Source organism: Ostrea edulis, chromosome 7, assembly GCF_947568905.1.
Source record: "Ostrea edulis chromosome 7, xbOstEdul1.1, whole genome shotgun sequence".
NCBI lineage: Eukaryota > Metazoa > Mollusca > Bivalvia > Ostreida > Ostreidae > Ostrea > Ostrea edulis.
The window spans coordinates 79,093,107-79,108,173 of NC_079170.1; the positions used below are offsets into that span (position 1 = coordinate 79,093,107).

General features: G+C 34.6%; 1 long non-coding RNA gene across 1 annotated transcript; it reads left to right on the top strand.

Moving 5' to 3' along the window:
- Positions 1 to 3,166: 3,166 nt before the first annotated feature.
- On the top strand, positions 3,167 to 5,809 carry LOC125677173 (uncharacterized). Its single transcript, XR_007370973.2, has 3 exons — positions 3,167 to 3,365; positions 3,656 to 3,706; positions 5,692 to 5,809. It is a non-coding gene; the product is annotated as an uncharacterized LOC125677173 (long non-coding RNA).
- The last annotated feature ends 9,258 nt before the right edge of the window (positions 5,810 to 15,067 follow it).

Here is a 15,067-nt window from a genome sequence, read left to right on the forward strand (position 1 = left end):
AAAGTATCGTATGCAGTAATACAATGAGACCAGTACTTTGTAAAATCAAAAGGCTTATTATGAAGAAGAGAAGCAGGAATTTCAGAATCCAGTTTCACATACTTCGTACCAATACACAATTATATATGTATTTTAAAACCAATATCTTACAATGAAACTATTTGGCAAGCGCCAGTGGTAACCATCCTTTTTCCCGCTTTGTAATTTTCCTACACCCAAATTTGAATTATGATGTAACCTCTTTCATTTCAACAGCTTTAACTAAACATAATCCTTTTAAACTGAACTAGCGTTCAATCGAACTAGATAGTTTAAAGAGAATTAAATATAAATTTAGTTCTACAGAATATACATATCACATCAAATTTAAACGCGAACGAGCCCGGTGTGTATAAATGGGATGATTGTACTGATACCCTACGGATTAGTATTGAACCTGAATAAATGCATCACGAAATAAAGGTTGTAACAGCACCTATGAAAACTAGAGTAAAGTGTCCGATCCATAATAAGGGGAATTAACAGATTTATTATAGGGTTAAACATTCTATTTGAAGAATTTATCGATGTAAAATTTTACTCACAAACTGAATAAAAGTGAAACGCGCCTTTGTGTTACGTTTGTGAGCAATGAATGGTTCAAATTGAAAAAAAGGTTTAATTTTTATAATTGCAATTCATTCACGGTATTATCAATTTCAAAAAGGAATTTCAAGAATAGTTTTCATGCACTACATTATTTGTTTGCAAGCGCGTATGCATATATAGCACTTTCAGATTTAGTGATGTGTAAATTCTTGTTAAGTTTTATTTTTGTTTAATAAAAACAAATATAATAAATAGCTTTTGAATTATTTCATAAAGTAGCTATAAGGCGAACGAAGGATTTAAACTTGAATATAATTAAAACGTCATATCCTTATAAATTTCGATGTTAAGATAGAAGTATCTAATGGCTATATGCATCCTGTTTTAAGAATACGTTGAACATTAAATAAATCCAAACAATTCATTTGTTTAAAATACCTATATCTAAGTACACGTACTTGTCTACCCGAAATTAGCAGAGAATCGTCCACATCTGATACGTACTTAAATGATTTATCGAACATAGATGTTAACGACAGACTAACAACTCAACTTTATGTGACAAACGAGATGATTTCAGCTTCTCCATCATCAACTTCTCATATTTATGTAGGAATATTCCATATTATGTAGGAATATTCCATCAGTATGTCATTGGGGCAAATGCTGTCTGACGTGTTTTATCAGTATTCAGTTGTTCTTTACACACTGTTTTTGACTTCGAATTCCATGTACTCAGTTTGCCTATATTCAAGGTACAAGATTTCACAGTGGGTGTACCTGGTCGACAGTGGATCCTTAATCCTCCTAGGCACTTGATCCCACCCCTGGTATATCCAGTGGTCAGTGTTTGTCGAATTCTCTATTTTGTGTTGCTGATAGGAGTTTTGAGATTAATCATTGTTCGTTATCTTCACCTTTTCATGAAACAAAAGGTTGCAACAAATATACATAGATGTGTATTGGAATTTCCAATTTCCTTGGAATTTTCATCAACAATTTGTGTTTACCCAAACAAAGCAATGTCTTTGCTATTACTATTGGTTTAATAGTTATCAATATGTATTCATGTACTGAAATAGCATCAAATGACAAGGTTTTGTTTGAGGAAAAGGTATATTTCGATATCAAATGAATGGGCACTGGAATTCAATCGATTGCTCCAATTTGTTGTATCAGGTATTGTGAGGATCGGAGAACAGAGAAAACCCTTCAGATATCTGTATTTGATAACAAACTGGTGATATCCTGAAATCTTCTTCAGATATTTGTATTTGATAACAAGCTGGTGATATCCTGAAATCTTCTTCAGATATCTGTATTTGATAACAAGCTGGTGATATCCTGAAATTTTCTGAAATACTCCTCGTGTACACGTGCATTTAAAAAAGAACAAGTTTGAGTAAGATTAATTAATCATCGCATTGTACAGCATCTTAATCTTCAGTATAATGTTAAAATTTCAGCATTCGAATGTACATGTAGTAAAGAATTTTGAAGTTTTTCCTCGACTTCCAACATTTTTCTCTCTCCCGCTTTTTAGAGCTTATACTCCAATCTCATGGAACATAATTATAAATGAAATATAACTCGACATCAAATGACATTAAGCTCGACATCAAATGACGTAGACCTTGACATCAAATGACGTAGAGCTCGACATCAAATGGTGTAGAGCTCGACATCAAATGACGTAGAGCTCAACATCAAATGACGTAAAGTTTTCAGTTAAGTTTGAAATAAGCAAATTCTCTACGGTATATAAAACTTATACGGTACCAATTTCGATGCCCCAGATGCGCATTTCGACAACTAATGTCTCTTCAGTGATGCTCAACCGAAATTTGGGAAATAGGAAGTAATAAACAAAGCTATTTTAGGGAAAAACAGAGTGCCAAAACTGGAGTCAAATTCGTCTAAGGATAAAAGCTATGCATGTGGGAGATAATCCTTGATTTTAAAATGAATTTCTAAATTTCATCACAGCAATTAAACATACATCCGTATTTCAAGCTAGTAACAAAGTATTTACCAACTGGGCTGTATATGTACATTCTATGTTGTAATTAAGGAAACCTCTTTCAGGCCCGTCATCGCCGAACTCCCTATTTTTGTATTGCTTATAGGAGTTATGAGATTGATCACTGTTCGTCATCTTCACCTTTCATACAAAAATGACTGGGTCTTCAAATTCTGTAAATGCTTTGGCAGGTGAGGAAAACATGTAGTGATGTGTTTTAATTGTATCAATAAAACTACAAACTAGGAAGCAAATGTTTGATATATGAATAATGCATTGATACATTTTTCCGATTATCATCGTTACTCAATGACAATTTAAAGGTCGTAAAGAGGAAACTCACTCCGAACAGGAAAAGATTGATTATTTCTTTAAAAACCAGCTTCCCATTGTTTAGGACTTGTGCTATTTGTTACTAACACAAACGCAAATTCACTCATAATAAGGCTAGAAAACCAAGACAAAAAATTTAAAACGTCATTGTCAATATCTATAATGACCGCTCGATAAAATCAAGTTCGAAGTGCATATTTGTATATCAATATAACGGGTCATTTCTTACCAATCAGAGTTTATTGACAAAGTCGTGTCTAATATTTATACAAATTTGTGAACCATAGTGACCAGACGCACTAGACCATTTGGACTCTTAAGACATCAGACGCAAGTTTTCCGTAAGAAAAGTACAATGGCGGACAAAACTGGAGAAATTGATTTGGTGAATAGGGATCCTAACGGCCTTAACAGTCATCTCGGGGTAGGGAAAATTCACATTCTATCATAAATTGATATAACTAGCGAGATGGATTAGATCTTGAGGAATAGAAATTAAATACTTAAATTTGATGGTAGAAAAAAAAACCGTTCAAGAAATGTATAAAGATGATAGCCAACGTTATGCAGACGGATCTGGGACAGATTTATTCTAATGTTTCCCTGAGGGCGAACCATAAGTCAATATACGCTTATATATTTTGTTTTATTAATAGAATAAATTTTGTATCCAACCAAAAGATATTGGATTCAATCCAACTGATTGTTTTATAGATCTTGCCTTAACAACCTCTTTCGATATTTGGGTGTGAATGTATTTTCAGGGTAAGTATACGACTCTTAATTAGACAAAGAAATTCACACTTATTAAGATGAGAAAATGTAATCAACATGCAAATAAAAGTTAATCGCAGGGTACCGAAAAAGCAGATTGTTAAAAATAATGGATGTAGTATTTTCTGAAAATTTCACCAATCAAAATATAGTTTTTATTTAATAGATCCATCGGAATATTTTACAACCGTAAAATGATATCAAGTCTTCATTTATCGAGAAAGATTTTTCCTTTTTAAGTACCTTTTTGGACACCGCTTTCGCTTCACAGCGGAAATTCGTGAGATCTGAGTTGTTTTTAATAGGTACGCAGCTATGTTAAGGCTTCCCTGAGTTTGAAATGCGTTCAAAACATACATTGAATTGCGAGGTCGGTTTTTGGTTTTCACTTGTAATTTATATACTTAAGTACAGACAATTTATATAGAAGGATCTCTCGGCTATATATTATCATATCCGCTATGATATCACATTACTTCGTTGATCACGTGACGGTCATTTATAATTGAAGTGTTTCACATAAATTGCTTCAGCGCAGTTGTTTTAACAATTATTTTTAACTTTTTGTTTGATAAATGAACTCACCGAATCCTTCTGTACCCGAAATGTGCTCGGGGAAAATGGTAGTATTATTTACGTACAAAATAAACGTATTTCAGGAATAGTTCAACTTACCGACACACTTACCTACACATTTTAGGGTAATCTGTATTCAAGCAAAGCCATCACACATTTTCCCAAGCAAGATTCGGGTAGAGAACAAATTCCTCTTACGATTTCCGTAAAAGATGAATCCTCATAAATTTCCTGCGCTAAACTCTTTTATAAACACATAAATAAATTCTACCTCTTACCACTGGTATAAAACAGAGTACATTTCAAAAGTATATTTTTCGAAAGCAGTTTAAACACGATGAATTTCAATCGAGGGTAATTAAACAAACTATTTTAAAACATTCGGACATATAAGATATTAAATACAATTCAGACACGTGAATTTTGCAATAACCTTCTGACATCTTATAGGCAGTTTGAAATAAGGTCTAAAGTTTTTGACACTCTCCTTGTTATAACAGCTCAAGTTTGAAGTGAGTTGACGTCATTCTCCATTATGACGTCATATATTGGCAGTTAAGAGAAGTAAAGACATAAAGTGCTCTGTTATATATTCTATAGGGAAGCCTTAACCTACCCGTGTATTGACCTTCTTCATTGTAAACCCGACATTCAAAGTGAAATTCAACGATATTAGATATGATGTAAAATCAGAGATACCACTCACTGCTGAAATCATCTGTACCTTGCGTTGTTGAAATCCAAACTTCAGTTGAGTTTCTTTAAATGAATTTAACCAACAGAAAATCGGAGATGCTAATGTGTTCTGACGATAGGTTTACAGTGAACCCTTTAATTCATTTACCCTTTGACTTAGTGTTTCCCAGTGCGCCACCTGACCACCATTTTAAGGTTCTAATCGAAAAGGACAGCAACCTCAACTAATGCCAACCACTTCGCAAAGATAAAGTTATTGATCTCTATTGATTAATAAAGTCTGACAATATCGGCAATATAATCGAACACCTATAGATCACTGCCAGGCTAATGGTAAGATGATCTAATCAAATTCAGTTTCTAATCAAAGTCATCAATTGAAATACCCCATTTAGTGAAGTACACCATTCCTGAAAATGAAGTTGGTCGAAGGAGAAGTTGACACTAAGTTCGCTGTCGTTTCGTCTATTTGTATTTTGCTTTCCTCCCCATTTTCATTGAACAAATCTAAATCAATAATTGCTTAATACATAAGGGACTATTTTACCATAGATAGCATTTTGTGTTCGTATGTTAATTTCATGACACGTTCTGTATTCAAAATACTGCGATAATTGATTACCTGGAGAGTACATGTTCACTATCACCAAATGTTCACTATCACCACATGTTCACTATTTTCTGTTTTCTTGCTTTTTCAATAGACCCTACTTTTCAATGACGTCATTGGAGAACCGGATGGGACCCACAGTATCGACTGCGTCTTCAAACTGTCCAACACCTGCTTTGAGTTATGGAAGGGTCTGTGCTACAAGTTGCTGACCTTTTGTTGCGGTTGCTGCATCGCTATCGAGTGGGGGTGCGAATTTGCCTACATCGCATTTGCCCATATTTGGTTCATATCACCTTGCTTAAAAGTCTGTGAAATCAATTGTGGAGTTTGTCAGCGAATCTATACCACGTGTATCAACTGTTGTTGTACTCCATGCTACGAATCCATTGGTGGAATATTCCATCATTTCAAGAGATGAAAACGAAGTCTTTAAAACATTTTTCAATATGTCTTTCTTAAAGCTGGCATGATATTCTTGTGTTTCCGTCCATCGGTATATGTATATTAGAATATATCTTGTACAATGTCAGACGTTTGTGATGTTATACATTATATGGTGAGTAGTGAAGATGTCGATGTCTAGTGACATTGGATGCGAATACTCAAAACGACATTTCTCAAATTCCATGGTAGTTATAACGATCTAGTTTACCCATTCAACCTGCCGTTGGGTCAATAATGTATGACATATTTCCTATTAATTGAGGACGTTCTTTACACACTGATTTGAACTACAGATCACTGCGTTTCCCCGATCGAGATATACATACATGTATGTAGGACTCACGACAGGTATGACCGGTCGACAGGAGATACTTACTCCACCTATGTACTTACTCCACCTTTGCACCTCATCCCAACTCTGATAAAAAAAAAAACGTTGCCAATCTCTTTATTTCGGTCTTCGGTAATTGTCCGCATATGCGCAGAATGTGGACAGAACATTACAGCATGATGCCCAATTAGAAAAAAAGCGCAAAGTTAGTCGAATAAGAAATTTGAAATATTTTGTAAGAAAGGGGGTAAAAACAGAGCGAAGTAAAACTTGGACATAAATTGAAATTTACCTGGGGTATCAGTATGACCGTTGGATAATCAAGAGATAGATGAAATTCACAGGAACTAAAGAATATACTGCTGATAAGTACATGTAATTGTCAAATCTCAAAACGTGTCAGCAGTTTAAAAATAAAACAGAGAAGTTCCGTTGAAATAATTATTAATACTCAACAACCCCATAATTGCTATTCAAACTTATGTGGGTTTTTTTTGGGTGGGGGTTTGTTTTTGATTTTGTATTTTTTTTTTAAAATAATTTATAAAACACCTTTGGTTTCATTCAAAAGTATGTGATGTTAATATATTTCATGTAAAAGTCTGAGTTGACATGCAAACAAATTTGGGTTATCTTCAGAGTGCGGTTGAGAGCAAATTATACATTGGAATAAATGCAAGGTGAAGATAACGAACAGTGAAATAAAATTTCAGCATTGATATGATTTCTTTCCTGTTTAGATATTTTTTAAATGTTGAAAATGAATTGTAATATCATCAGACATCTTCTATATATAGAAACGACTGGCTGTTCTGGATGGCACTTGATGTGATATAGAATATGAAAAAAGAAATACCCAATACAATAATTGATATTTTCATCCTGATTTTAAAAATACATCGAACACTAGATACATCTAAATATTTCTTCTGAGTAAAAATATTTAAGCAATGAAGCTAATTTTGACCTATGTTATACGATATAATGTAACTTGTCGCAGCTTACGCTTTATAATCTGCGAAGTTACATTATATCGTACAACATAGGTCAAAATTAGCTTCATTCCTAATACTTTAATGTAAAAAGACAAAACTACACTGTACAAGTCTTCATTTATACAAAAAAGTAAACAATCACTGAGAAATAGAAATCACTTGCACCGCGCAAGGATTCACTTAGCAACAGACCGAGGAAGCGTCGAACGAGAAAACCGCCATCTTAGTTCTATGCATAACCGGAGTATGTACTTTATTAATGAAAAGCGAGGATAACGAACAGTGATCGATCTCATAACTCATATAAGCAATACAAAATAGATAGTCGGGCATACACAGACCCCTAGACACACCAGAGGTGGGATCAGTTGCCTAGGAGGAGTAAGCATCCCCTGTCGACCGGTCACACCCGCCGTGAGCCCTATATCACGATCAAGTAAACGGAATTCTCCGTAGTCAAAATCAGTGTACCAAGAACGGCCCAACAATCGCTATAAAATACATCAGACAGCATTTGACCCAATGATAGGTTGTATTGACGAATTAGATCGTTATAACGACCATATAAGTTGCGAAATGCTGACTTCAATCGAGATTGTTGAATCCCCTGTATCATTAACTTGTTTGTCAGTACCTTGTCTCGATTTAAGAACTTACTATATACGCAGAATAAGCTCTTGCGTATCGAATCAGTTAAAATATATAAACATCATATGCAGGTGATAATGTAATATTGCTACATAGATATGGGAAGTTGACAATGGAGAAGCTGAAATCATCCCGTTTGTCATACAGTTGAATTGTCAGTTTGCCGTTAATGTCTACTTTTAATAAGATATCTAAGTATGAAGCAGAAGTGGACGACTCTGTGGTGTATTTTATTTCAAACTCACCGGGATATATCGAATCGACATATGAATGAAAGTTATTATTGTTAATAGACAGAATCAATTTGAAAACGCAAGATACACCACCTTATAAAAATATATATAGAAGATATGTGTAGGCTATATATGTAGGCCTAATGTTTACTGCAAGATCGAGATTTGAGACGCTCCAAGAAAAAGTACTTCCGGAGATTTTTTTTAAAAATTCTTTAAAAAAAAAATTTAAACCCGACATCACACAAAATACGTCATGCACCAGAAAATGCTAGATGAATTGCGGTTTAATGACTTTATAAAAGTTTTAAACTACATTATAACTTACCATCACATATGCAGCATGGTCACCTATTAAATCCGACACCGTGAAATGTAAACAATTCACAGAGTGCGATCCACATGTCATCGATTTGGCATGACATCATCTACTATAAATACATTTTGTAACACATGACGCATTAAATGGTTTAATAGGCGGATCAAGCAATCCCTCAAATGAAAATATATTTTATAATGAAACAGCAAAGTTGCAAGTACCTATCATACCATTATTTTGCAAATGATATCGTTGTGTCAAAATTAGTATCCGGTGAAATGTTACCCTTAATGTTTCATGCACTTTTAAGTAAAAAACTTACGCCTTGTTTAACATCGAGAAGTAAAATCAAACAATGGTATTTTAAGTAGTTCCAGCAGCTGGTTGTCGAGGTGTGTCGCCATAGCAAGTTATACTATACAAAATAATGTATGTTCCTCCATCAGTTTCAGCCAAAGAGATTGCGTGTTGAAAGTGAAATTAAATTATTATTATATAATAACAATAAAATGATGACTTAACAACGATGGTGTTTGGATGAAAAATTCGTTTGATTTCCTAGTAAAAAAAACTTCTTCTGGAGTTCATCTACACTAGAACACGCAGGACTACTTTTCTCTGGAATGCGTCTTCCCCGTCCTACTTTTATCGCTATTTATAGAACGGGAATTCCCAAGCAAGCATTGTAAAGGAAATACATTGGTTTAATTTTTTCATTCCTGCTAAAACTAAACACAATCAAAGATGTGAATGAAATAAAAATTTAACGTAACAACACACATAGTAATGACGTGGTAGAATAATCAACTCTATGACTTAGGACAGAAGTAGACATATTTCACGAGTTTCCGGTATGCATCATCTGCTTTACGAGTTCGATGACATGGCGGAGCAAGCGGCGACTTTTCATTTTGGAGATATTTATGACATTGAACTGCAGTATGTGGACCTCAATGATTTATATAAAGAGGTGTTGAGGTTTTCACTTGATTTTGAAATGGAGCTGAGTCGCATTCCACCGTTTATACGTCAAAATCATTGTTCAATGTCTCCTACAATATAATGTAGCACACATCCAAGCACTGCTTTCTCTCTTCCTTTATTATGTAAAATTCAGCTTTTATGCATTGCACCTTTAATTTGGCGTATAATCCATTTAATCATGCACATTATCTGTACCTGACCTGAACGTTCAGTCACTTTTGTTGTTGTTTTCATTGATACATATAGGTATTCCTGCGCGACATTTCTAAAACGTTACTTCGAGGTTTTTGATGAGAGTAACTTTGTTTTTCCATTTTAAAAACACAATTAAATGATAAGAAATAAAACTTATAATTCTTGTTTTGATGCATGTATCAAACAAAACATCGGACGGTAAATATTTTCATCAATGCGCTACGTGCATTAGTGAAGTTTTCAGTCCAAATCTTCGTTTGATACATGCATCAAAACAAGAATTATAAGCTTCATTTCTTAATTGAAAATCAAAATGTATGTGTAAGCACATGCATGCTCTACCCTGACGAAACAATCACTTTGCTACAAGTTCAAAGTCACCATATATTCGCACTAGAGGAACACCAAATGGTAAAGACGTATTTAAAGAAATGATGTAGGCAAATTACATGCAGAATACAATATCCTCTGTATCACGGATTGTAAGGACTGGAAAAGAGAATAGGAGATCTTCAGATATCTGTATTTGATAGCAAGCAGGTGATATCCTGATATTTTATGGAATAATCTTCATGTACACGTACATGTACCTTTGAGAAAGAACAAACTTGAATTAAATAATTTAATTATTGCATTGTAGAACATTTTAATCTTCAGTGTAAAGTTTAACATTTCAGTTGAAAGTTTCTTCTCGACTTCGGACATTTCTCTCTCTCTCTCTCTCTCTCTCTCTCTCTCTCTCTCTCTCTCTCTCTCTCCTGTTTTTAGAGTTTCTACTCAAATTTGAAAGAATTTGCCATCAGGTCACAATGGCCCACTTGTGTTTGAGATAAAAAAAAAAAAGAAGCATCTACGGTCTGTGTACATTGTAGGTTCTCGTCAAGGAAACCTCTTTCATTTATACTGGATAGACTGGCTCTTCAAATTCTGCGAAATTCTTGGCAGATAAAGAAAACATGTATAATGTATCTTAATTGTATCAATAACAGGACAAACGGGTAGGTAAATGTTTGATATAATAATGCGTGATGAAAATGTATGTATTCCGAGTTGTTATCGTTACTCAATAACGCTTTAAAGGTCACAAAGAGGAAAATAACTCCGAACAGGAAAAGATTGATTATTTCTTTAAAACCCAGTTTCCCATTGTGTAGGAATTGTGCTATTTGTTAACAACACAGACACAAATTCACTCACAAAAAAGCTAGAAAACCTACACAAGTTTAATAACGTCATTGTCAATATCTGTAATGACCGCTCGATAAAATCGAGTCCTAAGTGCTTGTTTGTATACCAACATAACGGGTCATTTCTTACCAATCAGAGTTTATTGACAAAGTCGTGTCTAATATTTATACAAATTTGTGAACCATAGTGACCAGACGCACTAGACCCGCTTGGACTCTTAACACATCGGACGCAACTTTTCCATAAGACAAGTACAATGGCGGACAAAACTGGAGAAATTGATTTGGAGAATAGGGATCCTAACGGCCTTAACAGTCATCTCGGGGTAGGGGAAATTCACATTCTATCATAAATTAATATGACTAACAAGATGGATTAAATCTTGAGGAATAGAAATTACATATAATTGCAATTGATGATTAGAAAGATCGTTCAAAAGGTGTAAAAAGATGACAATTAAAGTATTGCACTTGGATACGGGACAAATTTATTCTAATGTTTTCCCGAGTTCAAAACATTAGTGCATATATGCGTATATATTCTGTCTTTGTGATAAAATAGCTTTCTAACCCAACCACAGGATATTCTGTTCAATCCAGCTGAATACTTTACATGTGGCATCTTCCCTTAACATAATTTGGATTTGAATGTATTTTCAGGACAATGATAAGACTCTCAGTTAGACAAATAAATTACTTATAAATACATGTATAAGAAAACTCAATCAACATGCATAAAAATATTGATGGCAGGATAAGTAAGCTGTAGATAGGTAAAACAGTACATGTAGTATTTCCAGAGTCAGAAAAAAATTCATCAATCAAAATATAGTGATTATTCAATGGATGCATCAGACTATTTCACAAACACAAAATGATGAGTTTTAACTTATCGACATAAGTTTCTCCTTTGGAATTACCTTTGGTGGTTGCCAATCTCCCGTCCCAGCGGGAACTTGTTTGAAATTGGTAGTCACTGTTCCTTCGACGCAAACATGACATCAAAAGTGAAAATAAACGGGCATTAGCCATTAAAAACGGGTTCCAATCTCTGCTACGATCATTTGTACCTTGGATACATCAGAACTGTAGTCTATCGTATACATCTGGTGAAATCCAAATAGCCGTGGAAGTCTCTTGAATAGACGTAAACCAACAAAAAATCGAACAATGTTAAGATAAAATAAGGATAGGTCTACATAAAGTCCTTTAAGATAGTGGTCTCCAATGCGACACCAGATCACAATTTCAAGGTTCTTTTGGACACGGACAGCAACATCAACTAATGTCAACCACTTGGCAAAGAAACAGTTCGCTGATCGATGTTGATTGACGCAAGTCTGGTAACGTCGGTGATAAAATCGGCAATCTATATATCCTTACTAAATTATTACTAAAGATAAAATTGTCTAATTAAATTCAATTTCTAATCAAAATCATCAACTGAAATACCTTCATCATAAATATAGGGAAATATATCACTCATGAAAATAAATTTGGTTGTATGAGAGGCTGACACTGCATTGGCTGGTGTATCTCTCTGTACCTTGTGTTGCTTGCGATTTTTCCTTGAACATATTTAAACGTGTTGCTATGTAGATTTTTTTGTGACGCGTTCTGTATTCAAAATACTGATAGAAATGGCTATCTGAAGCTAAATGTCGGAGATTATCTTACATGTTCATTATTTTGAGTTTTATTCTTGTTCTTTCAATAGACCCTACTCTTCAATGACGTCATCGGAGAACCGGATGGGACCCACAGTATCGACTGCGTCTTCAAACTGTCCAACACCTGTTTTGAGTTATGGAAGGGTCTGTGCTACAAGTTGCTGACCTTTTGTTGCGGTTGCTGCATCGCTATAGAGTGGGGGTGCGAATTTGCGTATATCGCATTTGCCCATATTTGGTTCATATCACCTTGCTTGAAAGTCTGTGAAATCAATTGTGGAGTTTGTCAGCGAATCTATACCACGTGTATCAACTGTTGTTGTACTCCGTGCTACGAGTCCATTGGTGGAATATTCCATCATTTCAAGAGATGAAAACATACTTTTTAGATTATTTATCAAGATGTCTTTCTTAAAGCTGGAATAAGCTTTATTTCCTTTCCGTCCATTGTTGTATCAAAATATTAAATTAAAAATTGTTATACAAAGTCAGAGGTTTATTTTGTTTTTTATCATGATTTGGTGATACATGGTCAAGGTGTTGATATCTAGTGACATTGAATGCGAAAACACAAAACGGTATTTCTCATATTTTATGGTATTTATAACGATCTAGTTTATCACTGCAACATATCGTTGTGTCAATGCTGTTTGAATTTTTCATAAAAAATGAGACCGTCCTTTGCATTTTGACTACAGACAACTTTTTCTTTATAACGGTTATATTTGTTTGGAAACCTCTCTCTCTTATAAATGAAGAGTTTGAAGAAGACAACCCAATGAAGTTATTCACAAGATATAGTGAGTGTTAGTGGGGTATGGGATATATAGGAAGAAAATAACAGAAAACGTAACGAACATATTTCAATAGAGCAAGAAATACAGTGTAATTGTATTTGAACCTACCAGAGTTCTATTGATCTCCGTAAACTGTCACTCTCATGTTTATCAGAAAAGAAATTCTCGTGAATGATACATGTATACATATTCATCAGTATGCACTACGTACTTGGTTGGTTGGTTGTATGTTGCTTAACATCCAGCTCGAGAATATTTCACTCATATGGAAACATCCCAATTGTCTGTAAGGGGTTGCAACATCTAGGTCTATGCTCAGTGCTCACGGCCTTTGAGTAGGAATGGATCTTTATCGTGCAATACCTGCTGTAGCACGGGACCTCAGTTTTTGCAGTCTAATAAGCAGAACCTCCCCCATGTTCTCACCTCTTAGTGCAAGCAAGGAGGACTGAAGACTATTCTAAGCCGGATCCTCATGTATTTCGATATTGCATTGAACATAGATGTTGACGACCAACTAACAGCTCAATTTTATGACAAACGGGATGATGCCAGCTTCTCCACCGTCAATTTTCCATATTTTAGCAATATTTCATTATGACATGCACACGGTGATTATGTCTCTCATCTGATTCGATATACGAGAGCATGTTCTGTGCATGATTAATCGTACAATCGAGACTACCCATTAACAAACAAGTTGATGTTTCAACGGTTTCGACAGTCCATTTTAAGTCAGCATTTCGTACATTCTATAGTCGTTGTGATGCTTTGATTTGCAAACACAACTTGTCATTTGGCGAACGCTGTATGAAATGTTTCATAGGAATTGTTAGGCAGTTCTTTAGATACTGAATTTGATTAACCCGTTAACCTGATCAGTATATATGGCTCGGGGTGGGTGTAACCGGTCGACATACACCTCCTACATACCTGCTCCCACCTCTTTACAGGAATTTATGTTTGCTTTGCTTTTTATTTTGTATGATAGGATTTATGAGATTGATAACTGTTCTTTATGTTTACTTTCGCATATAATAATCGTGTAACATTGACGTAATTTTTGTTAGGTCACTATCATATTGTACAAAATCCTAGTTTGAAAAATAAGGATTGAATCTCTCAATATTCGCATATGGTAAGGAAAAGTAATTTAAATTTGGAAAATTCTGCTCGACGCCGAATATTCATTGGATGAATGTGTCAACTCAAATTCCTCTTCCTCTTTAGAGCTTGCCATCACATCATGTTCTGTATTATGTGTGAAATATACCAAGTATTCCCGGTTAAGATATATTTGGGGGTAGCTATTTTATCCAAGTCAAATACGTTTGACAGGTAAATGGAAATGAAGCGTGATGTATCGTGAGCGTACTTTTAGAAACAGAGACCGGGACGTTAATGTTCAATATATGAGTAACGTCAACGTATTGATAGTCGTTTATTTCGATTTGGTACTTTAAAGGTCACAAAGAGGAAAATAATTCCGAACAGGAAAAGAGATTATTTCTTTAAAAACCAGTTTCCTATTGTATAGAACTTGTGCTGTTTGTTGCTAAAACAGACACGAATTCATTCACAAAACAAGCGAGGAAAAGCTAGAGAAATTTAAAAACGTCATTGTCAATCACTGTAATGACCGCGGTATATAAACGAGTTTCAGG